A 24,094-nucleotide genomic window follows, 5' to 3' on the forward strand; every position below is an offset into this window, starting at 1 on the left:
CTCTTCATTGGAGAGAAACTTCACACAAGGTGAAACTTGTGACAAATTCAGGTTCCAAATATATAAAGATGCGCCAGCCGGGAATCGAACCCAGATCACAAGAATGGGAATCTTGTATGATACCACTACACTACTGGTGCTCTGTATGTGAGAATTATTAAGCATCTCAGGACTCTTCATTGGAGAGAAACTTCACACAACTTAAACTTGTGACAAATTCAGCATGTAAATATATAAAGATGCACCAGCCGGGAATCGAACCCGGATCACAAGAATGGGAATTTTGTATGATACCACTACACTACTGGTGCTCTGTATGTGAGAATTATTAAGCATCTCAGGACTCTTCATTGGAGAGGAACTTCACACAACAAGATATTTGTGACAAATTCAGGATCCAAATATATAAAGATGCACCAGCCAGGAATCGAACCCAGATCACAAGAATGGGAATCTTGTATGATACCACTACACTACTGGTGCTCTGTACGTGAGAATTACTAAGCAGCTCAGGACTCTTCATTGGAGAGAAACTTCACACAATGTGAAATTCCTGACAAATTCAGGTTCCAAATATATAAAGATGCGCCAGCCGGGAATCGAACCCAGATCACAAGAATGGGAATCTTGTATGATACCACTACACTACTGGTGCTCTGTATATGAGAATTATTAAGCATCTCAGGACTCTTCATTGGAGAGAAACTTCACACAACATGAAATTCCTGACAAATTCAGGTTCCAAATATATAAAGATGCGCCAGCCGGGAATCGAACCCAGATCACAAGAATGGGAATCTTGTATGATACCACTACACTACTCATGCTCTGTATATGAGAATTATTAAGCATCTCAGGACTCTTCATTGGAGAGAAACTTCACACAACATGAAATTCCTGACAAATTCAGGTTCCAACTATATAAAGATGCACCAGCCGGGAATTGAACCCAGATCACAAGAATGGGAATCTTGTATGATACCACTACACTACTGGTGCTCTCTATGTGAGAATTATTGAGCATCTCAGGACTCTTCATTGGAGAGAAACTTCACACAACGTGAAACTTGTGACAAATTCAGCATCTAAATATATAAAGATGCACCAGCCGGGAATCGAACCCGGATCACAAGAATGGGAATCTTGTATGATACCACTACACTACTGGTGCTCTATATGTGAGAATTATTAAGCATCTCAGGACTCTTCATTGGAGAGAAACTTCACACAACATGAAATTCCTGACAAATTCAGGTTCCAACTATATAAAGATGCACCAGCCGGGAATCGAACCCAGATCACAAGAATGGGAATCTTGTATGATACCACTACACTACTGGTGCTCTGTATATGAGAATTATTAAGCATCTCAGGACTCTTCATTGGAGAGAAACTTCACACAACGAGATATTTGTGACAAATTCAGGATCCAAATATATAAAGATGCACCAGCCGGGAATCGAACCCAGATCACAAGAATGGGAATCTTGTATGATACCACTACACTACTGGTGCTCTGTATGTGAGAATTATTAAGCATCTCAGGACTCTTCATTGGAGAGAAACTTCACACAACGAGATATTTGTGACAAATTCAGGATCCAAATATATAAAGATGCACCAGCCGGGAATCTAACCCAGATCACAAGAATGGGAATCTTGTATGATACCACTACACTACTGGTGCTCTGTACGTGAGAATTACTAAGCAGCTCAGGACTCTTCATTGGAGAGAAACTTCACACAATGTGAAATTCCTGACAAATTCAGGTTCCAAATATATAAAGATGCGCCAGCCGGGAATCGAACCCAGATCACAAGAATGGGAATCTTGTATGATACCACTACACTACTGGTGCTCTGTATATGAGAATTATTAAGCATCTCAGGACTCTTCATTGGAGAGAAACTTCACACAACATGAAATTCCTGACAAATTCAGGTTCCAAATATATAAAGATGCGCCAGCCGGGAATCGAACCCAGATCACAAGAATGGGAATCTTGTATGATACCACTACACTACTTGTGCTCTGTATGTGAGAATTATTAAGCATCTCAGGACTCTTCATTGGAGAGAAACTTCACACAACATGAAATTCCTGACAAATTCCGGTTCCAACTATATAAAGATGCACCAGCCGGGAATCGAACCCAGATCACAAGAATGGGAATCTTGTATGATACCACTACACTACTGGTGCTCTGTATGTGAGAATTATTAAGCATCTCAGGACTCTTCTTTGGAGAGAAACTTCACACAAGGTGAAACTTGTGACAAATTCCGGTTCCAACTATATAAAGATGCACCAGCCGGGAATCGAACCCAGATCACAAGAATGGGAATCTTGTATGATACCACTACACTACTGGTGCTCTGTATGTGAGAATTATTAAGCATCTCAGGACTCTTCATTGGAGAGAAACTTCACACAACGAGATATTTGTGACAAATTCAGGATCCAAATATATAAAGATGCACCAGCCGGGAATCGAACCCAGATCACAAGAATGGGAATCTTGTATGATACCACTACACTACTGGTGCTCTGTACGTGAGAATTACTAAGCAGCTCAGGACACTTCATTGGAGAGAAACTTCACACAATGTGAAATTCCTGACAAATTCAGGTTCCAAATATATAAAGATGCGCCAGCCGGGAATCGAACCCAGATCACAAGAATGGGAATCTTGTATGATACCACTACACTACTGGTGCTCTGTATATGAGAATTATTAAGCATCTCAGGACTCTTCATTGGAGAGAAACTTCACACAACATGAAATTCCTGACAAATTCAGGTTCCAAATATATAAAGATGCGCCAGCCGGGAATCGAACCCAGATCACAAGAATGGGAATCTTGTATGATACCACTACACTACTTGTGCTCTGTATGTGAGAATTATTAAGCATCTCAGGACTCTTCATTGGAGAGAAACTTCACACAACATGAAATTCCTGACAAATTCCGGTTCCAACTATATAAAGATGCACCAGCCGGGAATCGAACCCAGATCACAAGAATGGGAATCTTGTATGATACCACTACACTACTGGTGCTCTGTATGTGAGAATTATTAAGCATCTCAGGACTCTTCTTTGGAGAGAAACTTCACACAAGGTGAAACTTGTGACAAATTCAGCATCTAAATATATAAAGATTGCACCAGCCGGGAATCAAACCCGGATCACAAGAATGGGAATCTTGTATGATACCACTACACTACTGGTGCTCCGTATGTGGGAATTATTCAGCAGCTCAGGACTTTTCATTGGAGAGAAACTTCACACAATGTGAAACTTGTGACAAATTCGGGATCCAAATATATAAAGATGCACCAGCCGGGAATCGAACCCAGATCACAAGAATGGGAATCTTGTATGATACCACTACACTACTGGTGCTCTGTATGTGAGAATTACTAAGCAGCTCAGGACTCTTCATTGGAGAGAAACTTCACGCAAGGTGAAATTCCTGACAAATTCAGGATGCAAATATATAAAGATGCACCAGCCGGGAATCGAACCCAGATCACAAGAATGGGAATCTTGTATGATACCACTACACTACTGGTGCTCTGTATGTGAGAATTATTAAGCATCTCAGGACTCTTCATTGGAGAGAAACTTCACACAACTTACACTTGTGACAAATTCAGCATCTAAATATATAAAGATGCACCAGCCGGGAATCGAACCCGGATCACAAGAATGGGAATCTTGTATGATACCACTACACTACTTGTGCTCTGTATGTGAGAATTATTAAGCATCTCAGGACTCTTCATTGGAGAGAAACTTCACACAACATGAAATTCCTGACAAATTCCGGTTCCAACTATATAAAGATGCACCAGCCGGGAATCGAACCCAGATCACAAGAATGGGAATCTTGTATGATACCACTACACTACTGGTGCTCTGTATGTGAGAATTATTAAGCATCTCAGGACTCTTCTTTGGAGAGAAACTTCACACAAGGTGAAACTTGTGACAAATTCAGGTTCCAAATATATAAAGATGCGCCAGCCGGGAATCGAACCCAGATCACAAGAATGGGAATCTTGTATGATACCACTACACTACTGGTGCTCTGTATGTGAGAATTATTAAGCATCTCAGGACTCTTCATTGGAGAGAAACTTCACACAACGAGATATTTGTGACAAATTCAGGATCCAAATATATAAAGATGCACCAGCCGGGAATCTAACCCAGATCACAAGAATGGGAATCTTGTATGATACCACTACACTACTGGTGCTCTGTACGTGAGAATTACTAAGCAGCTCAGGACTCTTCATTGGAGAGAAACTTCACACAATGTGAAATTCCTGACAAATTCAGGTTCCAAATATATAAAGATGCGCCAGCCGGGAATCGAACCCAGATCACAAGAATGGGAATCTTGTATGATACCACTACACTACTGGTGCTCTGTATATGAGAATTATTAAGCATCTCAGGACTCTTCATTGGAGAGAAACTTCACACAAGGTGAAACTTGTGACAAATTCAGGTTCCAAATATATAAAGATGCGCCAGCTGGGAATCGAACCCAGATCACAAGAATGGGAATCTTGTATGATACCACTACACTACTGGTGCTCTGTATGTGAGAATTATTAAGCATCTCAGGACTCTTCATTGGAGAGAAACTTCACACAACTTAAACTTGTGACAAATTCAGCATGTAAATATATAAAGATGCACCAGCCGGGAATCGAACCCGGATCACAAGAATGGGAATCTTGTATGATACCACTACACTACTGGTGCTCTGTATGTGAGAATTATTAAGCATCTCAGGACTCTTCATTGGAGAGAAACTTCACACAACGAGATATTTGTGACAAATTCAGGATCCAAATATATAAAGATGCACCAGCCGGGAATCTAACCCAGATCACAAGAATGGGAATCTTGTATGATACCACTACACTACTGGTGCTCTGTACGTGAGAATTACTAAGCAGCTCAGGACTCTTCATTGGAGAGAAACTTCACACAATGTGAAATTCCTGACAAATTCAGGTTCCAAATATATAAAGATGCGCCAGCCGGGAATCGAACCCAGATCACAAGAATGGGAATCTTGTATGATACCACTACACTACTGGTGCTCTGTATATGAGAATTATTAAGCATCTCAGGACTCTTCATTGGAGAGAAACTTCACACAACATGAAATTCCTGACAAATTCAGGTTCCAACTATATAAAGATGCACCAGCCGGGAATTGAACCCAGATCACAAGAATGGGAATCTTGTATGATACCACTACACTACTGGTGCTCTGTATGTGAGAATTATTAAGCATCTCAGGACTCTTCATTGGAGAGAAACTTCACACAACATGAAATTCCTGACAAATTCAGGTTCCAACTATATAAAGATGCACCAGCCGGGAATCGAACCCAGATCACAAGAATGGGAATCTTGTATGATACCACTACACTACTGGTGCTCTGTATATGAGAATTATTAAGCATCTCAGGACTCTTCATTGGAGAGAAACTTCACACTACATGAAATTCCTGACAAATTCAGGTTCCAACTATATAAAGATGCACCAGCCGGGAATCGAACCCAGATCACAAGAATGGGAATCTTGTATGATACCACTACACTACTGGTGCTCTGTATGTGAGAATTATTAAGCATCTCAGGACTCTTCATTGGAGAGAAACTTCACACAACGAGATATTTGTGACAAATTCAGGATCCAAATATATAAAGATGCACCAGCCGGGAATCGAACCCAGATCACAAGAATGGGAATCTTGTATGATACCACTACACTACTGATGCTCTGTATGTGAGAATTATTAAGCATCTCAGGACTCTTCATTGGAGAGAAACTTCACACAACGAGAAACTTGTGACAAATTCAGCATCTAAATATATAAAGATGCACCAGCCGGGAATCGAACCCGGATCACAAGAATGGGAATCTTGTGTGATACCACTACACTACTGGTGCTCTGTATATGAGAATTATTAAGCATCTCAGGACTCTTCATTGGAGAGAAACTTCACACGACATGAAATTCCTGACAAATTCAGGTTCCAACTATATAAAGATGCACCAGCCGGGAATCGAACCCAGATCACAAGAATGGGAATCTTGTATGATACCACTACACTACTGGTGCTCTGTATATGAGAATTATTAAGCATCTCAGGACTCTTCATTGGAGAGAAACTTCACACAACATGAAATTCCTGACAAATTCAGGTTCTTACTATATAAAGATGCACCAGCCGGGAATCGAACCCAGATCACAAGAATGGGAATCTTGTATGATACCACTACACTACTGGTGCTCTGTATGTGAGAATTATTAAGCATCTCAGGACTCTTCATTGGAGATAAACTTCACACAACGAGATATTTGTGACAAATTCAGGATCCAAATATATAAAGATGCACCAGCCGGGAATCGAACCCAGATCACAAGAATGGGAATCTTGTATGATACCACTACACTACTGGTGCTCTGTACGTGAGAATTACTAAGCAGCTCAGGACTCTTCATTGGAGAGAAACTTCACACAATGTGAAATTCCTGACAAATTCAGGTTCCAAATATATAAAGATGCGCCAGCCGGGAATCGAACCCAGATCACAAGAATGGGAATCTTGTATGATACCACTACACTACTGGTGCTCTGTATATGAGAATTATTAAGCATCTCAGGACTCTTCATTGGAGAGAAACTTCACACAACATGAAATTCCTGACAAATTCAGGTTCCAAATATATAAAGATGCGCCAGCCGGGAATCGAACCCAGATCACAAGAATGGGAATCTTGTATGATACCACTACACTACTGGTGCTCTGTATATGAGAATTATTAAGCATCTCAGGACTCTTCATTGGAGAGAAACTTCACACAACATGAAATTCCTGACAAATTCAGGTTCCAACTATATAAAGATGCACCAGCCGGGAATCGAACCCAGATCACAAGAATGGGAATCTTGTATGATACCACTACACTACTGGTGCTCTCTATGTGAGAATTATTAAGCATCTCAGGACTCTTCATTGGAGAGAAACTTCACACAACGTGAAACTTGTGACAAATTCAGCATCTAAATATATAAAGATGCACCAGCCGGGAATCGAACCCAGATCACAAGAATGGGAATATTGTATGATACCACTACACTACTGGTGCTCTGTACGTGACAATTATTCAGTAGCTCAGGACTTTTCATTGGAGAGAAACTTCACACATCGTGAAACTTGTGACAAATTCAGCATCTAAATATATACAGATGCACCAGCCGGGAATCGAACCCGGATCACAAGAATGGGAATCTTGTATGATACCACTACACTACTGGTGCTCTGTATGTGAGAATTACCAAGCAGCTCAGGACTCTTCATTGGAGAGAAACTTCACACAACATGAAATTCCTGACAAATTCAGGTTCCAACTACATAAAGATGCACCAGCCGGGAATCGAACCCAGATCACAAGAATGGGAATCTTGTATGATACCACTACACTACTGGTGCTCTGTATGTGAGAATTATTAAGCATCTCAGGACTATTCATTGGAGAGAAACTTCACACAACGTGAAACTTGTGACAAATTCAGCATCTAAATATATAAAGATGCACCAGCCTGGAATCGAACCCAGATCACAAGAATGGGAATATTGTATGATACCACTACACTACTGGTGCTCTGTACGTGACAATTATTAAGCATCTCAGGACTCTTCATTGGAGAGAAACTTCACACAACGTGAAACTTCTGACAAATTCAGGATCCAAATATATAATGATGCACCAGCCAGGAATCGAACCCAGATCACAAGAATGGGAATCGTGTATGATACCACTACACTACTGGTGCTCTGTATGTGGAAATTATTCAGTAGCTCAGGACTTTTCATTGGAGAGAAACTTCACACATCGTGAAACTTGTGACAAATTCAGCATCTAAATATATACAGATGCACCAGCCGGGAATCGAACCCGGATCACAAGAATGGGAATCTTGTATGATACCACTACACTACTGGTGCTCTGTATGTGAGAATTACCAAGCAGCTCAGGACTCTTCATTGGAGAGAAACTTCACACAAGGCGAAATTCCTGACAAATTCAGCATCTAAATATATGAAGATGCACCAGCCGGGAATCGAACCCGGATCACAAGAATGGGAATCTTGTATGATACCACTACACTACTGGTGCTCTGTACGTGAGAATTAGTAAGCAGCTCAGGACTCTTCATTGGAGAGAAACTTCACACAACCTGAAACTTGTGACAAAGTCAGCATCTAAATATATAAAGATGCACCAGCCGGGAATTGAACCCAGATCACAAGAATGGGAATCTTGTATGATACCACTACACTACTGGTGCTCTGTATGTGAGAATTATTAAGCATCTCAGGACTCTTCATTGGAGAGAAACTTCACACAAGGTGAAACTTGTGACAAATTCAGGTTCCAAATATATAAAGATGCGCCAGCCGGGAATCGAACCCAGATCACAAGAATGGGAATCTTGTATGATACCACTACACTACTGGTGCTCTGTATGTGAGAATTATTAAGCATCTCAGGACTCTTCATTGGAGAGAAACTTCACACAACTTAAACTTGTGACAAATTCAGCATGTAAATATATAAAGATGCACCAGCCGGGAATCGAACCCGGATCACAAGAATGGGAATCTTGTATGATACCACTACACTACTGGTGCTCTGTATGTGAGAATTATTAAGCATCTCAGGACTCTTCATTGGAGAGAAACTTCACACAACGAGATATTTGTGACAAATTCAGGATCCAAATATATAAAGATGCACCAGCCGGGAATCGAACCCAGATCACAAGAATGGGAATCCTGTATGATACCACTACACTACTGGTGCTCTGTACGTGAGAATTACTAAGCAGCTCAGGACTCTTCATTGGAGAGAAACTTCACACAATGTGAAATTCCTGACAAATTCAGGTTCCAAATATATAAAGATGCGCCAGCCGGGAATCGAACCCAGATCACAAGAATGGGAATCTTGTATGATACCACTACACTACTGGTGCTCTGTATATGAGAATTATTAAGCATCTCAGGACTCTTCATTGGAGATAAACTTCACACAACATGAAATTCCTGACAAATTCAGGTTCCAACTATATAAAGATGCACCAGCCGGGAATTGAACCCAGATCACAAGAATGGGAATCTTGTATGATACCACTACACTACTGGTGCTCTGTATGTGAGAATTATTAAGCATCTCAGGACTCTTCATTGGAGAGAAACTTCACACAACGTGAAACTTGTGACAAATTCAGCATCTAAATATATAAAGATGCACCAGCCGGGAATCGAACCCGGATCACAAGAATGGGAATCTTGTATGATACCACTACACTACTGGTGCTCTGTATATGAGAATTATTAAGCATCTCAGGACTCTTCATTGGAGAGAAACTTCACACGACATGAAATTCCTGACAAATTCAGGTTCCAACTATATAAAGATGCACCAGCCGGGAATCGAACCCAGATCACAAGAATGGGAATCTTGTATGATACCACTACACTACTGGTGCTCTGTATGTGAGAATTATTAAGCATCTCAGGACTCTTCATTGGAGAGAAACTTCACACAACGAGATATTTGTGACAAATTCAGGATCCAAATATATAAAGATGCACCAGCCGGGAATCGAACCCAGATCACAAGAATGGGAATCTTGTATGATACCACTACACTACTGGTGCTCTGTATGTGAGAATTATTAAGCATCTCAGGACTCTTCATTGGAGAGAAACTTCACACAACGTGAAACTTGTGACAAATTCAGCATCTAAATATATAAAGATGCACCAGCCGGGAATCGAACCCGGATCACAAGAATGGGAATCTTGTATGATACCACTACACTACTGGTGCTCTGTATATGAGAATTATTAAGCATCTCAGGACTCTTCATTGGAGAGAAACTTCACACGACATGAAATTCCTGACAAATTCAGGTTCCAACTATATAAAGATGCACCAGCCGGGAATCGAACCCAGATCACAAGAATGGGAATCTTGTATGATACCACTACACTACTGGTGCTCTGTATGTGAGAATTATTAAGCATCTCAGGACTCTTCATTGGAGAGAAACTTCACACAACATGAAATTCCTGACAAATTCAGGTTCCAAATATATAAAGATGCGCCAGCCGGGAATCGAACCCAGATCACAAGAATGGGAATCTTGTATGATACCACTACACTACTTGTGCTCTGTATGTGAGAATTATTAAGCATCTCAGGACTCTTCATTGGAGAGAAACTTCACACAACATGAAATTCCTGACAAATTCCGGTTCCAACTATATAAAGATGCACCAGCCGGGAATCGAACCCAGATCACAAGAATGGGAATCTTGTATGATACCACTACACTACTGGTGCTCTGTATGTGAGAATTATTAAGCATCTCAGGACTCTTCTTTGGAGAGAAACTTCACACAAGGTGAAACTTGTGACAAATTCAGGTTCCAAATATATAAAGATGCGCCAGCCGGGAATCGAACCCAGATCACAAGAATGGGAATCTTGTATGATACCACTACACTACTGGTGCTCTGTATGTGAGAATTATTAAGCATCTCAGGACTCTTCATTGGAGAGAAACTTCACACAACGTGAAACTTGTGACAAATTCAGCATCTAAATATATAAAGATGCACCAGCCGGGAATCGAACCCGGATCACAAGAATGGGAATCTTGTATGATACCACTACACTACTGGTGCTCTGTATATGAGAATTATTAAGCATCTCAGGACTCTTCATTGGAGAGAAACTTCACACGACATGAAATTCCTGACAAATTCAGGTTCCAACTATATAAAGATGCACCAGCCGGGAATCGAACCCAGATCACAAGAATGGGAATCTTGTATGATACCACTACACTACTGGTGCTCTGTATGTGAGAATTATTAAGCATCTCAGGACTCTTCATTGGAGAGAAACTTCACACAACGAGATATTTGTGACAAATTCAGGATCCAAATATATAAAGATGCACCAGCCGGGAATCGAACCCAGATCACAAGAATGGGAATCTTGTATGATACCACTACACTACTGGTGCTCTGTATGTGAGAATTATTAAGCATCTCAGGACTCTTCATTGGAGAGAAACTTCACACAACGTGAAACTTGTGACAAATTCAGCATCTAAATATATAAAGATGCACCAGCCGGGAATCGAACCCGGATCACAAGAATGGGAATCTTGTATGATACCACTACACTACTGGTGCTCTGTATATGAGAATTATTAAGCATCTCAGGACTCTTCATTGGAGAGAAACTTCACACGACATGAAATTCCTGACAAATTCAGGTTCCAACTATATAAAGATGCACCAGCCGGGAATCGAACCCAGATCACAAGAATGGGAATCTTGTATGATACCACTACACTACTGGTGCTCTGTATGTGAGAATTATTAAGCATCTCAGGACTCTTCATTGGAGAGAAACTTCACACAACATGAAATTCCTGACAAATTCAGGTTCCAAATATATAAAGATGCGCCAGCCGGGAATCGAACCCAGATCACAAGAATGGGAATCTTGTATGATACCACTACACTACTTGTGCTCTGTATGTGAGAATTATTAAGCATCTCAGGACTCTTCATTGGAGAGAAACTTCACACAACATGAAATTCCTGACAAATTCCGGTTCCAACTATATAAAGATGCACCAGCCGGGAATCGAACCCAGATCACAAGAATGGGAATCTTGTATGATACCACTACACTACTGGTGCTCTGTATGTGAGAATTATTAAGCATCTCAGGACTCTTCTTTGGAGAGAAACTTCACACAAGGTGAAACTTGTGACAAATTCAGGTTCCAAATATATAAAGATGCGCCAGCCGGGAATCGAACCCAGATCACAAGAATGGGAATCTTGTATGATACCACTACACTACTGGTGCTCTGTATATGAGAATTATTAAGCATCTCAGGACTCTTCATTGGAGAGAAACTTCACACAACATGAAATTCCTGACAAATTCCGGTTCCAACTATATAAAGATGCACCAGCCGGGAATCGAACCCAGATCACAAGAATGGGAATCTTGTATGATACCACTACACTACTGGTGCTCTGTATGTGAGAATTATTAAGCATCTCAGGACTCTTCTTTGGAGAGAAACTTCACACAAGGTGAAACTTGTGACAAATTCCGGTTCCAACTATATAAAGATGCACCAGCCGGGAATCGAACCCAGATCACAAGAATGGGAATCTTGTATGATACCACTACACTACTGGTGCTCTGTATGTGAGAATTATTAAGCATCTCAGGACTCTTCATTGGAGAGAAACTTCACACAACGAGATATTTGTGACAAATTCAGGATCCAAATATATAAAGATGCACCAGCCGGGAATCGAACCCAGATCACAAGAATGGGAATCTTGTATGATACCACTACACTACTGGTGCTCTGTACGTGAGAATTACTAAGCAGCTCAGGACACTTCATTGGAGAGAAACTTCACACAATGTGAAATTCCTGACAAATTCAGGTTCCAAATATATAAAGATGCGCCAGCCGGGAATCGAACCCAGATCACAAGAATGGGAATCTTGTATGATACCACTACACTACTGGTGCTCTCTATGTGAGAATTATTGAGCATCTCAGGACTCTTCATTGGAGAGAAACTTCACACAACGTGAAACTTGTGACAAATTCAGCATCTAAATATATAAAGATGCACCAGCCGGGAATCGAACCCGGATCACAAGAATGGGAATCTTGTATGATACCACTACACTACTGGTGCTCTATATGTGAGAATTATTAAGCATCTCAGGACTCTTCATTGGAGAGAAACTTCACACAACATGAAATTCCTGACAAATTCAGGTTCCAACTATATAAAGATGCACCAGCCGGGAATCGAACCCAGATCACAAGAATGGGAATCTTGTATGATACCACTACACTACTGGTGCTCTGTATATGAGAATTATTAAGCATCTCAGGACTCTTCATTGGAGAGAAACTTCACACAACATGAAATTCCTGACAAATTCAGGTTCCAAATATATAAAGATGCGCCAGCCGGGAATCGAACCCAGATCACAAGAATGGGAATCTTGTATGATACCACTACACTACTCGTGCTCTGTATATGAGAATTATTAAGCATCTCAGGACTCTTCATTGGAGAGAAACTTCACACAACATGAAATTCCTGACAAATTCAGGTTCCAACTATATAAAGATGCACCAGCCGGGAATCGAACCCAGATCACAAGAATGGGAATCTTGTATGATACCACTACACTACTGGTGCTCTCTATGTGAGAATTATTAAGCATCTCAGGACTCTTCATTGGAGAGAAACTTCACACAACGTGAAACTTGTGACAAATTCAGCATCTAAATATATAAAGATGCACCAGCCGGGAATCGAACCCTGATCACAAGAATGGGAATCTTGTATGATACCACTACACTACTGGTGCTCCATATGTGAGAATTATTAAGCATCTCAGGACTCTTCATTGGAGAGAAACTTCACACAACATGAAATTCCTGACAAATTCAGGTTCCAACTATATAAAGATGCACCAGCCGGGAATCGAACCCAGATCACAAGAATGGGAATCTTGTATGATACCACTACACTACTGGTGCTCTGTATATGAGAATTATTAAGCATCTCAGGACTCTTCATTGGAGAGAAACTTCACACAACGAGATATTTGTGACAAATTCAGGATCCAAATATATAAAGATGCACCAGCCGGGAATCGAACCCAGATCACAAGAATGGGAATCTTGTATGATACCACTACACTACTGGTGCTCTGTATGTGAGAATTATTAAGCATCTCAGGACTCTTCATTGGAGAGAAACTTCACACAACGAGATATTTGTGACAAATTCAGGATCCAAATATATAAATATGCACCAGCCGGGAATCGAACCCAGATCACAAGAATGGGAATCTTGTATGATACCACTACACTACTGGTGCTCTGTACGTGAGAATTACTAAGCAGCTCAGGACTCTTCATTGGAGAGAAACTTCACACAATGTGAAATTCCTGACAAATTCAGGTTCCAAATATATAAAGATGCGCCAGCCGGGAATCGAACCCAGATCACAAGAATGGGAATCTTGTATGATACCACTACACTACTGGTGCTCTGTATATGAGAATTATTAAGCATCTCAGGACTCTTCATTGGAGAGAAACTTCACACAACATGAAATTCCTGACAAATTCAGGTTCCAAATATATAAAGATGCGCCAGCCGGGAATCGAACCCAGATCACAAGAATGGGAATCTTGTATGATACCACTACACTACTGGTGCTCTGTATATGAGAATTATTAAGCATCTCAGGACTCTTCATTGGAGAGAAACTTCACACAACATGAAATTCCTGACAAATTCAGGTTCCAACTATATAAAGATGCACCAGCCGGGAATCGAACCCAGATCACAAGAATGGGAATCTTGTATGATACCACTACACTACTGGTGCTCTGTACGTGAGAATTACTAAGCAGCTCAGGACTCTTCATTGGAGAGAAACTTCACACAATGTGAAATTCCTGACAAATTCAGGTTCCAAATATATAAAGATGCGCCAGCCGGGAATCGAACCCAGATCACAAGAATGGGAATCTTGTATGATACCACTACACTACTGGTGCTCTGTATATGAGAATTATTAAGCATCTCAGGACTCTTCATTGGAGAGAAACTTCACACAACATGAAATTCCTGACAAATTCAGGTTCCAACTATATAAAGATGCACCAGCCGGGAATTGAACCCAGATCACAAGAATGGGAATATTGTATGATACCACTACACTACTGGTGCTCTGTACGTGAGAATTATTAAGCATCTCAGGACTCTTCATTGGAGAGAAACTTCACACAACGTGAAACTTGTGAAAAATTCAGGATCCAAATATATAAAGATGCGCCAGCCGGGAATCGAACCCAGATCACAAGAATGGGAATTTTGTATGATACCACTACACTACTGGTGCTCTGTATGTGAGAATTATCAAGCATCTCAGGACTCTTCATTGGAGAGAAACTTCACACAACATGAAATTCCTGACAAATTCCGGTTCCAACTATATAAAGATGCACCAGCCAGGAATCGAACCCAGATCACAAGAATGGGAATCTTGTATGATACCACTACACTACTGGTGCTCTGTACGTGAGAATTATTAAGCATCTCAGGACTCTACATTGGAGAGAAACTTCACACAACGAGAAATTTGTGACAAATTCAGGATCCAAATATATAAAGATGCGCCAGCCAGGAATCGAACCCAGATCACAAGAATGGGAATCTTGTATGATACCACTACACTACTGGTGCTCTGTATGTGAGAATTATTAAGCATCTCAGGACTCTTCATTGGAGAGAAACTTCACACAAGGTGAAACTTGTGACAAATTCAGCATCAAAATATATAAAGATGCACCAGCCGGGAATCGAACCCAGATCACAAGAATGGGAATCTTGTATGATACCACTACACTACTGGTGCTCTGTAAGTGAGAATTACTAAGCATCTCAGGACTCTTCATTGGAGAGAAACTTCACACAAGGTGAAATTCCTGACAAATTCAGGATCCAAATATATAAAGATGCACCAGCTGGGAATCGAACACAGATCACAAGAATGGGAATCTTGTATGATACCACTACACTACTGGTGCTCTGTACGTGAGAATTACTAAGCAGCTCAGGACACTTCATTGGAGAGAAACTTCACACAATGTGAAATTCCTGACAAATTCAGGTTCCAAATATATAAAGATGCGCCAGCCGGGAATCGAACCCAGATCACAAGAATGGGAATCTTGTATGATACCACTACACTACTGGTGCTCTGTATATGAGAATTATTAAGCATCTCAGGACTCTTCATTGGAGAGAAACTTCACACAACATGAAATTCCTGACAAATTCAGGTTCCAAATATATAAAGATGCGCCAGCCGGGAATCGAACCCAGATCACAAGAATGGGAATCTTGTATGATACCACTACACTACTTGTGCTCTGTATGTGAGAATTATTAAGCATCTCAGGACTCTTCATTGGAGAGAAACTTCACACAACATGAAATTCCTGACAAATTCCGGTTCCAACTATATAAAGATGCACCAGCCGGGAATCGAACCCAGATCACAAGAATGGGAATCTTGTATGATACCACTACACTACTGGTGCTCTGTATGTGAGAATTATTAAGCATCTCAGGACTCTTCTTTGGAGAGAAACTTCACACAAGGTGAAACTTGTGACAAATTCCGGTTCCAACTATATAAAGATGCACCAGCCGGGAATCGAACCCAGATCACAAGAATGGGAATCTTGTATGATACCACTACACTACTGGTGCTCTGTATGTGAGAATTATTAAGCATCTCAGGACTCTTCATTGGAGAGAAACTTCACACAACGAGATATTTGTGACAAATTCAGGATCCAAATATATAAAGATGCACCAGCCGGGAATCTAACCCAGATCACAAGAATGGGAATCTTGTATGATACCACTACACTACTGGTGCTCTGTACGTGAGAATTACTAAGCAGCTCAGGACTCTTCATTGGAGAGAAACTTCACACAATGTGAAATTCCTGACAAATTCAGGTTCCAAATATATAAAGATGCGCCAGCCGGGAATCGAACCCAGATCACAAGAATGGGAATCTTGTATGATACCACTACACTACTGGTGCTCTGTATATGAGAATTATTAAGCATCTCAGGACTCTTCATTGGAGAGAAACTTCACACAACATGAAATTCCTGACAAATTCAGGTTCCAACTATATAAAGACGCACCAGCCGGGAATTGAACCCAGATCACAAGAATGGGAATCTTGTATGATACCACTACACTACTGGTGCTCTGTATGTGAGAATTATTAAGCATCTCAGGACTCTTCATTGGAGAGAAACTTCACACAAGGTGAAACTTGTGACTAATTCAGGTTCCAAATATATAAAGATGCGCCAGCCGGGAATCGAACCCAGATCACAAGAATGGGAATCTTGTATGATACCACTACACTACTGGTGCTCTGTATGTGAGAATTATTAAGCATCTCAGGACTCTTCATTGGAGAGAAACTTCACACAACTTAAACTTGTGACAAATTCAGCATGTAAATATATAAAGATGCACCAGCCGGGAATCGAACCCGGATCACAAGAATGGGAATCTTGTATGATACCACTACACTACTGGTGCTCTGTATGTGAGAATTATTAAGCATCTCAGGACTCTTCATTGGAGAGAAACTTCACACAACGAGATATTTGTGACAAATTCAGGATCCAAATATATAAAGATGCACCAGCCGGGAATCTAACCCAGATCACAAGAATGGGAATCCTGTATGATACCACTACACTACTGGTGCTCTGTACGTGAGAATTACTAAGCAGCTCAGGACTCTTCATTGGAGAGAAACTTCACACAATGTGAAATTCCTGACAAATTCAGGTTCCAAATATATAAAGATGCGCCAGCCGGGAATCGAACCCAGATCACAAGAATGGGAATCTTGTATGATACCACTACACTACTGGTGCTCTGTATATGAGAATTATTAAGCATCTCAGGACTCTTCATTGGAGATAAACTTCACACAACATGAAATTCCTGACAAATTCAGGTTCCAACTATATAAAGATGCACCAGCCGGGAATTGAACCCAGATCACAAGAATGGGAATCTTGTATGATACCACTACACTACTGGTGCTCTGTATGTGAGAATTATTAAGCATCTCAGGACTCTTCATTGGAGAGAAACTTCACACAACGTGAAACTTGTGACAAATTCAGCATCTAAATATATAAAGATGCACCAGCCGGGAATCGAACCCGGATCACAAGAATGGGAATCTTGTATGATACCACTACACTACTGGTGCTCTGTATATGAGAATTATTAAGCATCTCAGGACTCTTCATTGGAGAGAAACTTCACACGACATGAAATTCCTGACAAATTCAGGTTCCAACTATATAAAGATGCACCAGCCGGGAATCGAACCCAGATCACAAGAATGGGAATCTTGTATGATACCACTACACTACTGGTGCTCTGTATGTGAGAATTATTAAGCATCTCAGGACTCTTCATTGGAGAGAAACTTCACACAACGAGATATTTGTGACAAATTCAGGATCCAAATATATAAAGATGCACCAGCCGGGAATCGAACCCAGATCACAAGAATGGGAATCTTGTATGATACCACTACACTACTGGTGCTCTGTATGTGAGAATTATTAAGCATCTCAGGACTCTTCATTGGAGAGAAACTTCACACAACGTGAAACTTGTGACAAATTCAGCATCTAAATATATAAAGATGCACCAGCCGGGAATCGAACCCGGATCACAAGAATGGGAATCTTGTATGATACCACTACACTACTGGTGCTCTGTATATGAGAATTATTAAGCATCTCAGGACTCTTCATTGGAGAGAAACTTCACACGACATGAAATTCCTGACAAATTCAGGTTCCAACTATATAAAGATGCACCAGCCGGGAATCGAACCCAGATCACAAGAATGGGAATCTTGTATGATACCACTACACTACTGGTGCTCTGTATGTGAGAATTATTAAGCATCTCAGGACTCTTCATTGGAGAGAAACTTCACACAACATGAAATTCCTGACAAATTCAGGTTCCAAATATATAAAGATGCGCCAGCCGGGAATCGAACCCAGATCACAAGAATGGGAATCTTGTATGATACCACTACACTACTTGTGCTCTGTATGTGAGAATTATTAAGCATCTCAGGACTCTTCATTGGAGAGAAACTTCACACAACATGAAATTCCTGACAAATTCCGGTTCCAACTATATAAAGATGCACCAGCCGGGAATCGAACCCAGATCACAAGAATGGGAATCTTGTATGATACCACTACACTACTGGTGCTCTGTATGTGAGAATTATTAAGCATCTCAGGACTCTTCTTTGGAGAGAAACTTCACACAAGGTGAAACTTGTGACAAATTCAGGTTCCAAATATATAAAGATGCACCAGCCGGGAATCGAACCCAGATCACAAGAATGGGAATCTTGTATGATACCACTACACTACTGGTGCTCTGTATATGAGAATTATTAAGCATCTCAGGACTCTTCATTGGAGAGAAACTTCACACAACATGAAATTCCTGACAAATTCCGGTTCCAACTATATAAAGATGCACCAGCCGGGAATCGAACCCAGATCACAAGAATGGGAATCTTGTATGATACCACTACACTACTGGTGCTCTGTATGTGAGAATTATTAAGCATCTCAGGACTCTTCTTTGGAGAGAAACTTCACACAAGGTGAAACTTGTGACAAATTCCGGTTCCAACTATATAAAGATGCACCAGCCGGGAATCGAACCCAGATCACAAGAATGGGAATCTTGTATGATACCACTACACTACTGGTGCTCTGTATGTGAGAATTATTAAGCATCTCAGGACTCTTCATTGGAGAGAAACTTCACACAACGAGATATTTGTGACAAATTCAGGATCCAAATATATAAAGATGCACCAGCCGGGAATCGAACCCAGATCACAAGAATGGGAATCTTGTATGATACCACTACACTACTGGTGCTCTGTACGTGAGAATTACTAAGCAGCTCAGGACACTTCATTGGAGAGAAACTTCACACAATGTGAAATTCCTGACAAATTCAGGTTCCAAATATATAAAGATGCGCCAGCCGGGAATCGAACCCAGATCACAAGAATGGGAATCTTGTATGATACCACTACACTACTGGTGCTCTCTATGTGAGAATTATTGAGCATCTCAGGACTCTTCATTGGAGAGAAACTTCACACAACGTGAAACTTGTGACAAATTCAGCATCTAAATATATAAAGATGCACCAGCCGGGAATCGAACCCGGATCACAAGAATGGGAATCTTGTATGATACCACTACACTACTGGTGCTCTATATGTGAGAATTATTAAGCATCTCAGGACTCTTCATTGGAGAGAAACTTCACACAACATGAAATTCCTGACAAATTCAGGTTCCAACTATATAAAGATGCACCAGCCGGGAATCGAACCCAGATCACAAGAATGGGAATCTTGTATGATACCACTACACTACTGGTGCTCTGTATGTGAGAATTACTAAGCAGCTCAGGACTCTTCATTGGAGAGAAACTTCACACAATGTGAAATTCCTGACAAATTCAGGTTCCAAATATATAAAGATGCGCCAGCCGGGAATCGAACCCAGATCACAAGAATGGGAATCTTGTATGATACCACTACACTACTGGTGCTCTGTATATGAGAATTATTAAGCATCTCAGGACTCTTCATTGGAGAGAAACTTCACACAACATGAAATTCCTGACAAATTCAGGTTCCAAATATATAAAGATGCGCCAGCCGGGAATCGAACCCAGATCACAAGAATGGGAATCTTGTATGATACCACTACACTACTCGTGCTCTGTAAATGAGAATTATTAAGCATCTCAGGACTCTTCATTGGAGAGAAACTTCACACAACATGAAATTCCTGACAAATTCAGGTTCCAACTATATAAAGATGCACCAGCCGGGAATCGAACCCAGATCACAAGAATGGGAATCTTGTATGATACCACTACACTACTGGTGCTCTCTATGTGAGAATTATTAAGCATCTCAGGACTCTTCATTGGAGAGAAACTTCACACAACGTGAAACTTGTGACAAATTCAGCATCTAAATATATAAAGATGCACCAGCCGGGAATCGAACCCGGATCACAAGAATGGGAATCTTGTATGATACCACTACACTACTGGTGCTCCATATGTGAGAATTATTAAGCATCTCAGGACTCTTCATTGGAGAGAAACTTCACACAACATGAAATTCCTGACAAATTCAGGTTCCAACTATATAAAGATGCACCAGCCGGGAATCGAACCCAGATCACAAGAATGGGAATCTTGTATGATACCACTACACTACTGGTGCTCTGTATATGAGAATTATTAAGCATCTCAGGACTCTTCATTGGAGAGAAACTTCACACAACGAGATATTTGTGACAAATTCAGGATCCAAATATATAAAGATGCGCCAGCCGGGAATCGAACCCAGATCACAAGAATGGGAATCTTGTATGATACCACTACACTACTGGTGCTCTGTACGTGAGAATTACTAAGCAGCTCAGGACTCTTCATTGGAGAGAAACTTCACACAACATGAAATTCCTGACAAATTCAGGTTCCAAATATATAAAGATGCGCCAGCCGGGAATCGAACCCAGATCACAAGAATGGGAATCTTGTATGATACCACTACACTACTGGTGCTCTGTATATGAGAATTATTAAGCATCTCAGGACTCTTCATTGGAGAGAAACTTCACACAACATGAAATTCCTGACAAATTCAGGTTCCAACTATATAAAGATGCACCAGCCGGGAATCGAACCCAGATCACAAGAATGGGAATCTTGTATGATACCACTACACTACTGGTGCTCTCTATGTGAGAATTATTAAGCATCTCAGGACTCTTCATTGGAGAGAAACTTCACACAACGTGAAACTTGTGACAAATTCAGCATCTAAATATATAAAGATGCACCAGCCGGGAATCGAACCCAGATCACAAGAATGGGAATATTGTATGATACCACTACACTACTGGTGCTCTGTACGTGACAATTATTCAGTAGCTCAGGACTTTTCATTGGAGAGAAACTTCACACATCGTGAAACTTGTGACAAATTCAGCATCTAAATATATACAGATGCACCAGCCGGGAATCGAACCCGGATCACAAGAATGGGAATCTTGTATGATACCACTACACTACTGGTGCTCTGTATGTGAGAATTACCAAGCAGCTCAGGACTCTTCATTGGAGAGAAACTTCACACAACATGAAATTCCTGACAAATTCAGGTTCCAACTACATAAAGATGCACCAGCCGGGAATCGAACCCAGATCACAAGAATGGGAATCTTGTATGATACCACTACACTACTGGTGCTCTGTATGTGAGAATTATTAAGCATCTCAGGACTCTTCATTGGAGAGAAACTTCACACAACGTGAAACTTGTGACAAATTCAGCATCTAAATATATAAAGATGCACCAGCCTGGAATCGAACCCAGATCACAAGAATGGGAATATTGTATGATACCACTACACTACTGGTGCTCTGTACGTGACAATTATTAAGCATCTCAGGACTCTTCATTGGAGAGAAACTTCACACAACGTGAAACTTCTGACAAATTCAGGATCCAAATATATAATGATGCACCAGCCAGGAATCGAACCCAGATCACAAGAATGGGAATCGTGTATGATACCACTACACTACTGGTGCTCTGTATGTGGAAATTATTCAGTAGCTCAGGACTTTTCATTGGAGAGAAACTTCACACATCGTGAAACTTGTGACAAATTCAGCATCTAAATATATACAGATGCACCAGCCGGGAATCGAACCCGGATCACAAGAATGGGAATCTTGTATGATACCACTACACTACTGGTGCTCTGTATGTGAGAATTACCAAGCAGCTCAGGACTCTTCATTGGAGAGAAACTTCACACAAGGCGAAATTCCTGACAAATTCAGCATCTAAATATATGAAGATGCACCAGCCGGGAATCGAACCCGGATCACAAGAATGGGAATCTTGTATGATACCACTACACTACTGGTGCTCTGTACGTGAGAATTAGTAAGCAGCTCAGGACTCTTCATTGGAGAGAAACTTCACACAACCTGAAACTTGTGACAAAGTCAGCATCTAAATATATAAAGATGCACCAGCCGGGAATTGAACCCAGATCACAAGAATGGGAATCTTGTATGATACCACTACACTACTGGTGCTCTGTATGTGAGAATTATTAAGCATCTCAGGACTCTTCATTGGAGAGAAACTTCACACAAGGTGAAACTTGTGACAAATTCAGGTTCCAAATATATAAAGATGCGCCAGCCGGGAATCGAACCCAGATCACAAGAATGGGAATCTTGTATGATACCACTACACTACTGGTGCTCTGTATGTGAGAATTATTAAGCATCTCAGGACTCTTCATTGGAGAGAAACTTCACACAACTTAAACTTGTGACAAATTCAGCATGTAAATATATAAAGATGCACCAGCCGGGAATCGAACCCGGATCACAAGAATGGGAATCTTGTATGATACCACTACACTACTGGTGCTCTGTATGTGAGAATTATTAAGCATCTCAGGACTCTTCATTGGAGAGAAACTTCACACAACGAGATATTTGTGACAAATTCAGGATCCAAATATATAAAGATGCACCAGCCGGGAATCGAACCCAGATCACAAGAATGGGAATCCTGTATGATACCACTACACTACTGGTGCTCTGTACGTGAGAATTACTAAGCAGCTCAGGACTCTTCATTGGAGAGAAACTTCACACAATGTGAAATTCCTGACAAATTCAGGTTCCAAATATATAAAGATGCGCCAGCCGGGAATCGAACCCAGATCACAAGAATGGGAATCTTGTATGATACCACTACACTACTGGTGCTCTGTATATGAGAATTATTAAGCATCTCAGGACTCTTCATTGGAGATAAACTTCACACGACATGAAATTCCTGACAAATTCAGGTTCCAACTATATAAAGATGCACCAGCCGGGAATCGAACCCAGATCACAAGAATGGGAATCTTGTATGATACCACTACACTACTGGTGCTCTGTATGTGAGAATTATTAAGCATCTCAGGACTCTTCATTGGAGAGAAACTTCACACAACGAGATATTTGTGACAAATTCAGGATCCAAATATATAAAGATGCACCAGCCGGGAATCGAACCCAGATCACAAGAATGGGAATCTTGTATGATACCACTACACTACTGGTGCTCTGTACGTGAGAATTACTAAGCAGCTCAGGACACTTCATTGGAGAGAAAC

The 24,094-nt window shown here is 40.8% G+C and overlaps 92 non-coding genes across 92 annotated transcripts; all 92 read right to left on the reverse strand.

The window, feature by feature from the left end:
• Positions 1-240: 240 nt before the first annotated feature.
• trnag-ccc (transfer RNA glycine (anticodon CCC)) lies at positions 241-311 on the reverse strand. The gene has a single exon. It is a non-coding gene; the product is annotated as a tRNA-Gly (tRNA).
• A 101-nt stretch (positions 312-412) lies between these two features.
• On the reverse strand, positions 413-483 carry trnag-ccc (transfer RNA glycine (anticodon CCC)). Its single transcript has one exon. It is a non-coding gene; the product is annotated as a tRNA-Gly (tRNA).
• Positions 484-928: 445 nt separating this feature from the next.
• On the reverse strand, positions 929-999 carry trnag-ccc (transfer RNA glycine (anticodon CCC)). The gene has a single exon. It is a non-coding gene; the product is annotated as a tRNA-Gly (tRNA).
• Positions 1,000-1,100: 101 nt separating this feature from the next.
• trnag-ccc (transfer RNA glycine (anticodon CCC)) lies at positions 1,101-1,171 on the reverse strand. The gene has a single exon. It is a non-coding gene; the product is annotated as a tRNA-Gly (tRNA).
• A 101-nt stretch (positions 1,172-1,272) lies between these two features.
• On the reverse strand, positions 1,273-1,343 carry trnag-ccc (transfer RNA glycine (anticodon CCC)). The gene has a single exon. It is a non-coding gene; the product is annotated as a tRNA-Gly (tRNA).
• Positions 1,344-1,444: 101 nt separating this feature from the next.
• Positions 1,445-1,515, reverse strand: trnag-ccc (transfer RNA glycine (anticodon CCC)). Its single transcript has one exon. It is a non-coding gene; the product is annotated as a tRNA-Gly (tRNA).
• Positions 1,516-1,616: 101 nt separating this feature from the next.
• Positions 1,617-1,687, reverse strand: trnag-ccc (transfer RNA glycine (anticodon CCC)). The gene has a single exon. It is a non-coding gene; the product is annotated as a tRNA-Gly (tRNA).
• Positions 1,688-2,132: 445 nt separating this feature from the next.
• Positions 2,133-2,203, reverse strand: trnag-ccc (transfer RNA glycine (anticodon CCC)). Its single transcript has one exon. It is a non-coding gene; the product is annotated as a tRNA-Gly (tRNA).
• Positions 2,204-2,304: 101 nt separating this feature from the next.
• trnag-ccc (transfer RNA glycine (anticodon CCC)) lies at positions 2,305-2,375 on the reverse strand. The gene has a single exon. It is a non-coding gene; the product is annotated as a tRNA-Gly (tRNA).
• A 101-nt stretch (positions 2,376-2,476) lies between these two features.
• On the reverse strand, positions 2,477-2,547 carry trnag-ccc (transfer RNA glycine (anticodon CCC)). Its single transcript has one exon. It is a non-coding gene; the product is annotated as a tRNA-Gly (tRNA).
• Positions 2,548-2,992: 445 nt separating this feature from the next.
• trnag-ccc (transfer RNA glycine (anticodon CCC)) lies at positions 2,993-3,063 on the reverse strand. Its single transcript has one exon. It is a non-coding gene; the product is annotated as a tRNA-Gly (tRNA).
• Positions 3,064-3,165: 102 nt separating this feature from the next.
• trnag-ccc (transfer RNA glycine (anticodon CCC)) lies at positions 3,166-3,236 on the reverse strand. The gene has a single exon. It is a non-coding gene; the product is annotated as a tRNA-Gly (tRNA).
• Positions 3,237-3,337: 101 nt separating this feature from the next.
• Positions 3,338-3,408, reverse strand: trnag-ccc (transfer RNA glycine (anticodon CCC)). The gene has a single exon. It is a non-coding gene; the product is annotated as a tRNA-Gly (tRNA).
• Positions 3,409-3,509: 101 nt separating this feature from the next.
• trnag-ccc (transfer RNA glycine (anticodon CCC)) lies at positions 3,510-3,580 on the reverse strand. Its single transcript has one exon. It is a non-coding gene; the product is annotated as a tRNA-Gly (tRNA).
• Positions 3,581-3,680: 100 nt separating this feature from the next.
• trnag-ccc (transfer RNA glycine (anticodon CCC)) lies at positions 3,681-3,751 on the reverse strand. The gene has a single exon. It is a non-coding gene; the product is annotated as a tRNA-Gly (tRNA).
• Positions 3,752-3,852: 101 nt separating this feature from the next.
• On the reverse strand, positions 3,853-3,923 carry trnag-ccc (transfer RNA glycine (anticodon CCC)). Its single transcript has one exon. It is a non-coding gene; the product is annotated as a tRNA-Gly (tRNA).
• Positions 3,924-4,196: 273 nt separating this feature from the next.
• trnag-ccc (transfer RNA glycine (anticodon CCC)) lies at positions 4,197-4,267 on the reverse strand. Its single transcript has one exon. It is a non-coding gene; the product is annotated as a tRNA-Gly (tRNA).
• Positions 4,268-4,540: 273 nt separating this feature from the next.
• trnag-ccc (transfer RNA glycine (anticodon CCC)) lies at positions 4,541-4,611 on the reverse strand. Its single transcript has one exon. It is a non-coding gene; the product is annotated as a tRNA-Gly (tRNA).
• Positions 4,612-4,711: 100 nt separating this feature from the next.
• Positions 4,712-4,782, reverse strand: trnag-ccc (transfer RNA glycine (anticodon CCC)). Its single transcript has one exon. It is a non-coding gene; the product is annotated as a tRNA-Gly (tRNA).
• Positions 4,783-4,883: 101 nt separating this feature from the next.
• Positions 4,884-4,954, reverse strand: trnag-ccc (transfer RNA glycine (anticodon CCC)). Its single transcript has one exon. It is a non-coding gene; the product is annotated as a tRNA-Gly (tRNA).
• A 273-nt stretch (positions 4,955-5,227) lies between these two features.
• trnag-ccc (transfer RNA glycine (anticodon CCC)) lies at positions 5,228-5,298 on the reverse strand. The gene has a single exon. It is a non-coding gene; the product is annotated as a tRNA-Gly (tRNA).
• Positions 5,299-5,399: 101 nt separating this feature from the next.
• trnag-ccc (transfer RNA glycine (anticodon CCC)) lies at positions 5,400-5,470 on the reverse strand. Its single transcript has one exon. It is a non-coding gene; the product is annotated as a tRNA-Gly (tRNA).
• A 101-nt stretch (positions 5,471-5,571) lies between these two features.
• On the reverse strand, positions 5,572-5,642 carry trnag-ccc (transfer RNA glycine (anticodon CCC)). The gene has a single exon. It is a non-coding gene; the product is annotated as a tRNA-Gly (tRNA).
• A 101-nt stretch (positions 5,643-5,743) lies between these two features.
• Positions 5,744-5,814, reverse strand: trnag-ccc (transfer RNA glycine (anticodon CCC)). The gene has a single exon. It is a non-coding gene; the product is annotated as a tRNA-Gly (tRNA).
• A 101-nt stretch (positions 5,815-5,915) lies between these two features.
• On the reverse strand, positions 5,916-5,986 carry trnag-ccc (transfer RNA glycine (anticodon CCC)). Its single transcript has one exon. It is a non-coding gene; the product is annotated as a tRNA-Gly (tRNA).
• Positions 5,987-6,087: 101 nt separating this feature from the next.
• Positions 6,088-6,158, reverse strand: trnag-ccc (transfer RNA glycine (anticodon CCC)). The gene has a single exon. It is a non-coding gene; the product is annotated as a tRNA-Gly (tRNA).
• A 101-nt stretch (positions 6,159-6,259) lies between these two features.
• Positions 6,260-6,330, reverse strand: trnag-ccc (transfer RNA glycine (anticodon CCC)). Its single transcript has one exon. It is a non-coding gene; the product is annotated as a tRNA-Gly (tRNA).
• Positions 6,331-6,431: 101 nt separating this feature from the next.
• trnag-ccc (transfer RNA glycine (anticodon CCC)) lies at positions 6,432-6,502 on the reverse strand. Its single transcript has one exon. It is a non-coding gene; the product is annotated as a tRNA-Gly (tRNA).
• Positions 6,503-6,947: 445 nt separating this feature from the next.
• trnag-ccc (transfer RNA glycine (anticodon CCC)) lies at positions 6,948-7,018 on the reverse strand. Its single transcript has one exon. It is a non-coding gene; the product is annotated as a tRNA-Gly (tRNA).
• Positions 7,019-7,291: 273 nt separating this feature from the next.
• On the reverse strand, positions 7,292-7,362 carry trnag-ccc (transfer RNA glycine (anticodon CCC)). The gene has a single exon. It is a non-coding gene; the product is annotated as a tRNA-Gly (tRNA).
• Positions 7,363-7,463: 101 nt separating this feature from the next.
• trnag-ccc (transfer RNA glycine (anticodon CCC)) lies at positions 7,464-7,534 on the reverse strand. Its single transcript has one exon. It is a non-coding gene; the product is annotated as a tRNA-Gly (tRNA).
• Positions 7,535-7,979: 445 nt separating this feature from the next.
• trnag-ccc (transfer RNA glycine (anticodon CCC)) lies at positions 7,980-8,050 on the reverse strand. Its single transcript has one exon. It is a non-coding gene; the product is annotated as a tRNA-Gly (tRNA).
• Positions 8,051-8,151: 101 nt separating this feature from the next.
• On the reverse strand, positions 8,152-8,222 carry trnag-ccc (transfer RNA glycine (anticodon CCC)). Its single transcript has one exon. It is a non-coding gene; the product is annotated as a tRNA-Gly (tRNA).
• Positions 8,223-8,323: 101 nt separating this feature from the next.
• Positions 8,324-8,394, reverse strand: trnag-ccc (transfer RNA glycine (anticodon CCC)). Its single transcript has one exon. It is a non-coding gene; the product is annotated as a tRNA-Gly (tRNA).
• A 272-nt stretch (positions 8,395-8,666) lies between these two features.
• Positions 8,667-8,737, reverse strand: trnag-ccc (transfer RNA glycine (anticodon CCC)). Its single transcript has one exon. It is a non-coding gene; the product is annotated as a tRNA-Gly (tRNA).
• Positions 8,738-8,838: 101 nt separating this feature from the next.
• On the reverse strand, positions 8,839-8,909 carry trnag-ccc (transfer RNA glycine (anticodon CCC)). Its single transcript has one exon. It is a non-coding gene; the product is annotated as a tRNA-Gly (tRNA).
• Positions 8,910-9,182: 273 nt separating this feature from the next.
• Positions 9,183-9,253, reverse strand: trnag-ccc (transfer RNA glycine (anticodon CCC)). The gene has a single exon. It is a non-coding gene; the product is annotated as a tRNA-Gly (tRNA).
• Positions 9,254-9,354: 101 nt separating this feature from the next.
• trnag-ccc (transfer RNA glycine (anticodon CCC)) lies at positions 9,355-9,425 on the reverse strand. The gene has a single exon. It is a non-coding gene; the product is annotated as a tRNA-Gly (tRNA).
• Positions 9,426-9,526: 101 nt separating this feature from the next.
• trnag-ccc (transfer RNA glycine (anticodon CCC)) lies at positions 9,527-9,597 on the reverse strand. The gene has a single exon. It is a non-coding gene; the product is annotated as a tRNA-Gly (tRNA).
• A 101-nt stretch (positions 9,598-9,698) lies between these two features.
• Positions 9,699-9,769, reverse strand: trnag-ccc (transfer RNA glycine (anticodon CCC)). Its single transcript has one exon. It is a non-coding gene; the product is annotated as a tRNA-Gly (tRNA).
• Positions 9,770-9,870: 101 nt separating this feature from the next.
• trnag-ccc (transfer RNA glycine (anticodon CCC)) lies at positions 9,871-9,941 on the reverse strand. The gene has a single exon. It is a non-coding gene; the product is annotated as a tRNA-Gly (tRNA).
• A 101-nt stretch (positions 9,942-10,042) lies between these two features.
• trnag-ccc (transfer RNA glycine (anticodon CCC)) lies at positions 10,043-10,113 on the reverse strand. The gene has a single exon. It is a non-coding gene; the product is annotated as a tRNA-Gly (tRNA).
• Positions 10,114-10,386: 273 nt separating this feature from the next.
• Positions 10,387-10,457, reverse strand: trnag-ccc (transfer RNA glycine (anticodon CCC)). The gene has a single exon. It is a non-coding gene; the product is annotated as a tRNA-Gly (tRNA).
• A 273-nt stretch (positions 10,458-10,730) lies between these two features.
• Positions 10,731-10,801, reverse strand: trnag-ccc (transfer RNA glycine (anticodon CCC)). Its single transcript has one exon. It is a non-coding gene; the product is annotated as a tRNA-Gly (tRNA).
• Positions 10,802-10,902: 101 nt separating this feature from the next.
• trnag-ccc (transfer RNA glycine (anticodon CCC)) lies at positions 10,903-10,973 on the reverse strand. Its single transcript has one exon. It is a non-coding gene; the product is annotated as a tRNA-Gly (tRNA).
• A 101-nt stretch (positions 10,974-11,074) lies between these two features.
• On the reverse strand, positions 11,075-11,145 carry trnag-ccc (transfer RNA glycine (anticodon CCC)). Its single transcript has one exon. It is a non-coding gene; the product is annotated as a tRNA-Gly (tRNA).
• A 101-nt stretch (positions 11,146-11,246) lies between these two features.
• On the reverse strand, positions 11,247-11,317 carry trnag-ccc (transfer RNA glycine (anticodon CCC)). Its single transcript has one exon. It is a non-coding gene; the product is annotated as a tRNA-Gly (tRNA).
• Positions 11,318-11,418: 101 nt separating this feature from the next.
• trnag-ccc (transfer RNA glycine (anticodon CCC)) lies at positions 11,419-11,489 on the reverse strand. The gene has a single exon. It is a non-coding gene; the product is annotated as a tRNA-Gly (tRNA).
• Positions 11,490-11,762: 273 nt separating this feature from the next.
• Positions 11,763-11,833, reverse strand: trnag-ccc (transfer RNA glycine (anticodon CCC)). Its single transcript has one exon. It is a non-coding gene; the product is annotated as a tRNA-Gly (tRNA).
• Positions 11,834-12,106: 273 nt separating this feature from the next.
• On the reverse strand, positions 12,107-12,177 carry trnag-ccc (transfer RNA glycine (anticodon CCC)). Its single transcript has one exon. It is a non-coding gene; the product is annotated as a tRNA-Gly (tRNA).
• Positions 12,178-12,278: 101 nt separating this feature from the next.
• trnag-ccc (transfer RNA glycine (anticodon CCC)) lies at positions 12,279-12,349 on the reverse strand. The gene has a single exon. It is a non-coding gene; the product is annotated as a tRNA-Gly (tRNA).
• Positions 12,350-12,450: 101 nt separating this feature from the next.
• On the reverse strand, positions 12,451-12,521 carry trnag-ccc (transfer RNA glycine (anticodon CCC)). Its single transcript has one exon. It is a non-coding gene; the product is annotated as a tRNA-Gly (tRNA).
• Positions 12,522-12,794: 273 nt separating this feature from the next.
• Positions 12,795-12,865, reverse strand: trnag-ccc (transfer RNA glycine (anticodon CCC)). The gene has a single exon. It is a non-coding gene; the product is annotated as a tRNA-Gly (tRNA).
• A 101-nt stretch (positions 12,866-12,966) lies between these two features.
• On the reverse strand, positions 12,967-13,037 carry trnag-ccc (transfer RNA glycine (anticodon CCC)). The gene has a single exon. It is a non-coding gene; the product is annotated as a tRNA-Gly (tRNA).
• A 273-nt stretch (positions 13,038-13,310) lies between these two features.
• trnag-ccc (transfer RNA glycine (anticodon CCC)) lies at positions 13,311-13,381 on the reverse strand. The gene has a single exon. It is a non-coding gene; the product is annotated as a tRNA-Gly (tRNA).
• A 101-nt stretch (positions 13,382-13,482) lies between these two features.
• Positions 13,483-13,553, reverse strand: trnag-ccc (transfer RNA glycine (anticodon CCC)). Its single transcript has one exon. It is a non-coding gene; the product is annotated as a tRNA-Gly (tRNA).
• A 101-nt stretch (positions 13,554-13,654) lies between these two features.
• On the reverse strand, positions 13,655-13,725 carry trnag-ccc (transfer RNA glycine (anticodon CCC)). Its single transcript has one exon. It is a non-coding gene; the product is annotated as a tRNA-Gly (tRNA).
• Positions 13,726-13,826: 101 nt separating this feature from the next.
• On the reverse strand, positions 13,827-13,897 carry trnag-ccc (transfer RNA glycine (anticodon CCC)). The gene has a single exon. It is a non-coding gene; the product is annotated as a tRNA-Gly (tRNA).
• A 101-nt stretch (positions 13,898-13,998) lies between these two features.
• trnag-ccc (transfer RNA glycine (anticodon CCC)) lies at positions 13,999-14,069 on the reverse strand. Its single transcript has one exon. It is a non-coding gene; the product is annotated as a tRNA-Gly (tRNA).
• Positions 14,070-14,514: 445 nt separating this feature from the next.
• On the reverse strand, positions 14,515-14,585 carry trnag-ccc (transfer RNA glycine (anticodon CCC)). The gene has a single exon. It is a non-coding gene; the product is annotated as a tRNA-Gly (tRNA).
• A 961-nt stretch (positions 14,586-15,546) lies between these two features.
• trnag-ccc (transfer RNA glycine (anticodon CCC)) lies at positions 15,547-15,617 on the reverse strand. Its single transcript has one exon. It is a non-coding gene; the product is annotated as a tRNA-Gly (tRNA).
• A 617-nt stretch (positions 15,618-16,234) lies between these two features.
• trnag-ccc (transfer RNA glycine (anticodon CCC)) lies at positions 16,235-16,305 on the reverse strand. Its single transcript has one exon. It is a non-coding gene; the product is annotated as a tRNA-Gly (tRNA).
• Positions 16,306-16,406: 101 nt separating this feature from the next.
• trnag-ccc (transfer RNA glycine (anticodon CCC)) lies at positions 16,407-16,477 on the reverse strand. Its single transcript has one exon. It is a non-coding gene; the product is annotated as a tRNA-Gly (tRNA).
• Positions 16,478-16,578: 101 nt separating this feature from the next.
• Positions 16,579-16,649, reverse strand: trnag-ccc (transfer RNA glycine (anticodon CCC)). The gene has a single exon. It is a non-coding gene; the product is annotated as a tRNA-Gly (tRNA).
• Positions 16,650-16,922: 273 nt separating this feature from the next.
• Positions 16,923-16,993, reverse strand: trnag-ccc (transfer RNA glycine (anticodon CCC)). Its single transcript has one exon. It is a non-coding gene; the product is annotated as a tRNA-Gly (tRNA).
• A 272-nt stretch (positions 16,994-17,265) lies between these two features.
• trnag-ccc (transfer RNA glycine (anticodon CCC)) lies at positions 17,266-17,336 on the reverse strand. The gene has a single exon. It is a non-coding gene; the product is annotated as a tRNA-Gly (tRNA).
• A 445-nt stretch (positions 17,337-17,781) lies between these two features.
• Positions 17,782-17,852, reverse strand: trnag-ccc (transfer RNA glycine (anticodon CCC)). Its single transcript has one exon. It is a non-coding gene; the product is annotated as a tRNA-Gly (tRNA).
• A 101-nt stretch (positions 17,853-17,953) lies between these two features.
• On the reverse strand, positions 17,954-18,024 carry trnag-ccc (transfer RNA glycine (anticodon CCC)). Its single transcript has one exon. It is a non-coding gene; the product is annotated as a tRNA-Gly (tRNA).
• A 101-nt stretch (positions 18,025-18,125) lies between these two features.
• trnag-ccc (transfer RNA glycine (anticodon CCC)) lies at positions 18,126-18,196 on the reverse strand. Its single transcript has one exon. It is a non-coding gene; the product is annotated as a tRNA-Gly (tRNA).
• A 101-nt stretch (positions 18,197-18,297) lies between these two features.
• On the reverse strand, positions 18,298-18,368 carry trnag-ccc (transfer RNA glycine (anticodon CCC)). Its single transcript has one exon. It is a non-coding gene; the product is annotated as a tRNA-Gly (tRNA).
• A 101-nt stretch (positions 18,369-18,469) lies between these two features.
• Positions 18,470-18,540, reverse strand: trnag-ccc (transfer RNA glycine (anticodon CCC)). The gene has a single exon. It is a non-coding gene; the product is annotated as a tRNA-Gly (tRNA).
• A 101-nt stretch (positions 18,541-18,641) lies between these two features.
• trnag-ccc (transfer RNA glycine (anticodon CCC)) lies at positions 18,642-18,712 on the reverse strand. Its single transcript has one exon. It is a non-coding gene; the product is annotated as a tRNA-Gly (tRNA).
• A 273-nt stretch (positions 18,713-18,985) lies between these two features.
• On the reverse strand, positions 18,986-19,056 carry trnag-ccc (transfer RNA glycine (anticodon CCC)). The gene has a single exon. It is a non-coding gene; the product is annotated as a tRNA-Gly (tRNA).
• A 101-nt stretch (positions 19,057-19,157) lies between these two features.
• Positions 19,158-19,228, reverse strand: trnag-ccc (transfer RNA glycine (anticodon CCC)). The gene has a single exon. It is a non-coding gene; the product is annotated as a tRNA-Gly (tRNA).
• A 101-nt stretch (positions 19,229-19,329) lies between these two features.
• On the reverse strand, positions 19,330-19,400 carry trnag-ccc (transfer RNA glycine (anticodon CCC)). The gene has a single exon. It is a non-coding gene; the product is annotated as a tRNA-Gly (tRNA).
• A 101-nt stretch (positions 19,401-19,501) lies between these two features.
• Positions 19,502-19,572, reverse strand: trnag-ccc (transfer RNA glycine (anticodon CCC)). The gene has a single exon. It is a non-coding gene; the product is annotated as a tRNA-Gly (tRNA).
• Positions 19,573-19,673: 101 nt separating this feature from the next.
• Positions 19,674-19,744, reverse strand: trnag-ccc (transfer RNA glycine (anticodon CCC)). Its single transcript has one exon. It is a non-coding gene; the product is annotated as a tRNA-Gly (tRNA).
• Positions 19,745-20,017: 273 nt separating this feature from the next.
• Positions 20,018-20,088, reverse strand: trnag-ccc (transfer RNA glycine (anticodon CCC)). The gene has a single exon. It is a non-coding gene; the product is annotated as a tRNA-Gly (tRNA).
• Positions 20,089-20,189: 101 nt separating this feature from the next.
• trnag-ccc (transfer RNA glycine (anticodon CCC)) lies at positions 20,190-20,260 on the reverse strand. The gene has a single exon. It is a non-coding gene; the product is annotated as a tRNA-Gly (tRNA).
• Positions 20,261-20,705: 445 nt separating this feature from the next.
• On the reverse strand, positions 20,706-20,776 carry trnag-ccc (transfer RNA glycine (anticodon CCC)). Its single transcript has one exon. It is a non-coding gene; the product is annotated as a tRNA-Gly (tRNA).
• Positions 20,777-20,877: 101 nt separating this feature from the next.
• Positions 20,878-20,948, reverse strand: trnag-ccc (transfer RNA glycine (anticodon CCC)). Its single transcript has one exon. It is a non-coding gene; the product is annotated as a tRNA-Gly (tRNA).
• A 101-nt stretch (positions 20,949-21,049) lies between these two features.
• On the reverse strand, positions 21,050-21,120 carry trnag-ccc (transfer RNA glycine (anticodon CCC)). The gene has a single exon. It is a non-coding gene; the product is annotated as a tRNA-Gly (tRNA).
• A 445-nt stretch (positions 21,121-21,565) lies between these two features.
• trnag-ccc (transfer RNA glycine (anticodon CCC)) lies at positions 21,566-21,636 on the reverse strand. The gene has a single exon. It is a non-coding gene; the product is annotated as a tRNA-Gly (tRNA).
• Positions 21,637-21,909: 273 nt separating this feature from the next.
• Positions 21,910-21,980, reverse strand: trnag-ccc (transfer RNA glycine (anticodon CCC)). Its single transcript has one exon. It is a non-coding gene; the product is annotated as a tRNA-Gly (tRNA).
• A 101-nt stretch (positions 21,981-22,081) lies between these two features.
• On the reverse strand, positions 22,082-22,152 carry trnag-ccc (transfer RNA glycine (anticodon CCC)). The gene has a single exon. It is a non-coding gene; the product is annotated as a tRNA-Gly (tRNA).
• A 445-nt stretch (positions 22,153-22,597) lies between these two features.
• trnag-ccc (transfer RNA glycine (anticodon CCC)) lies at positions 22,598-22,668 on the reverse strand. The gene has a single exon. It is a non-coding gene; the product is annotated as a tRNA-Gly (tRNA).
• A 101-nt stretch (positions 22,669-22,769) lies between these two features.
• Positions 22,770-22,840, reverse strand: trnag-ccc (transfer RNA glycine (anticodon CCC)). Its single transcript has one exon. It is a non-coding gene; the product is annotated as a tRNA-Gly (tRNA).
• Positions 22,841-22,941: 101 nt separating this feature from the next.
• Positions 22,942-23,012, reverse strand: trnag-ccc (transfer RNA glycine (anticodon CCC)). Its single transcript has one exon. It is a non-coding gene; the product is annotated as a tRNA-Gly (tRNA).
• A 272-nt stretch (positions 23,013-23,284) lies between these two features.
• trnag-ccc (transfer RNA glycine (anticodon CCC)) lies at positions 23,285-23,355 on the reverse strand. The gene has a single exon. It is a non-coding gene; the product is annotated as a tRNA-Gly (tRNA).
• A 101-nt stretch (positions 23,356-23,456) lies between these two features.
• On the reverse strand, positions 23,457-23,527 carry trnag-ccc (transfer RNA glycine (anticodon CCC)). Its single transcript has one exon. It is a non-coding gene; the product is annotated as a tRNA-Gly (tRNA).
• A 273-nt stretch (positions 23,528-23,800) lies between these two features.
• Positions 23,801-23,871, reverse strand: trnag-ccc (transfer RNA glycine (anticodon CCC)). Its single transcript has one exon. It is a non-coding gene; the product is annotated as a tRNA-Gly (tRNA).
• A 101-nt stretch (positions 23,872-23,972) lies between these two features.
• Positions 23,973-24,043, reverse strand: trnag-ccc (transfer RNA glycine (anticodon CCC)). The gene has a single exon. It is a non-coding gene; the product is annotated as a tRNA-Gly (tRNA).
• Between the last annotated feature and the right edge of the window lie 51 nt (positions 24,044-24,094).

Source organism: Osmerus mordax, chromosome 14 (assembly GCF_038355195.1).
Source record: "Osmerus mordax isolate fOsmMor3 chromosome 14, fOsmMor3.pri, whole genome shotgun sequence".
Classification (NCBI taxonomy): Eukaryota; Metazoa; Chordata; class Actinopteri; order Osmeriformes; family Osmeridae; genus Osmerus; species Osmerus mordax.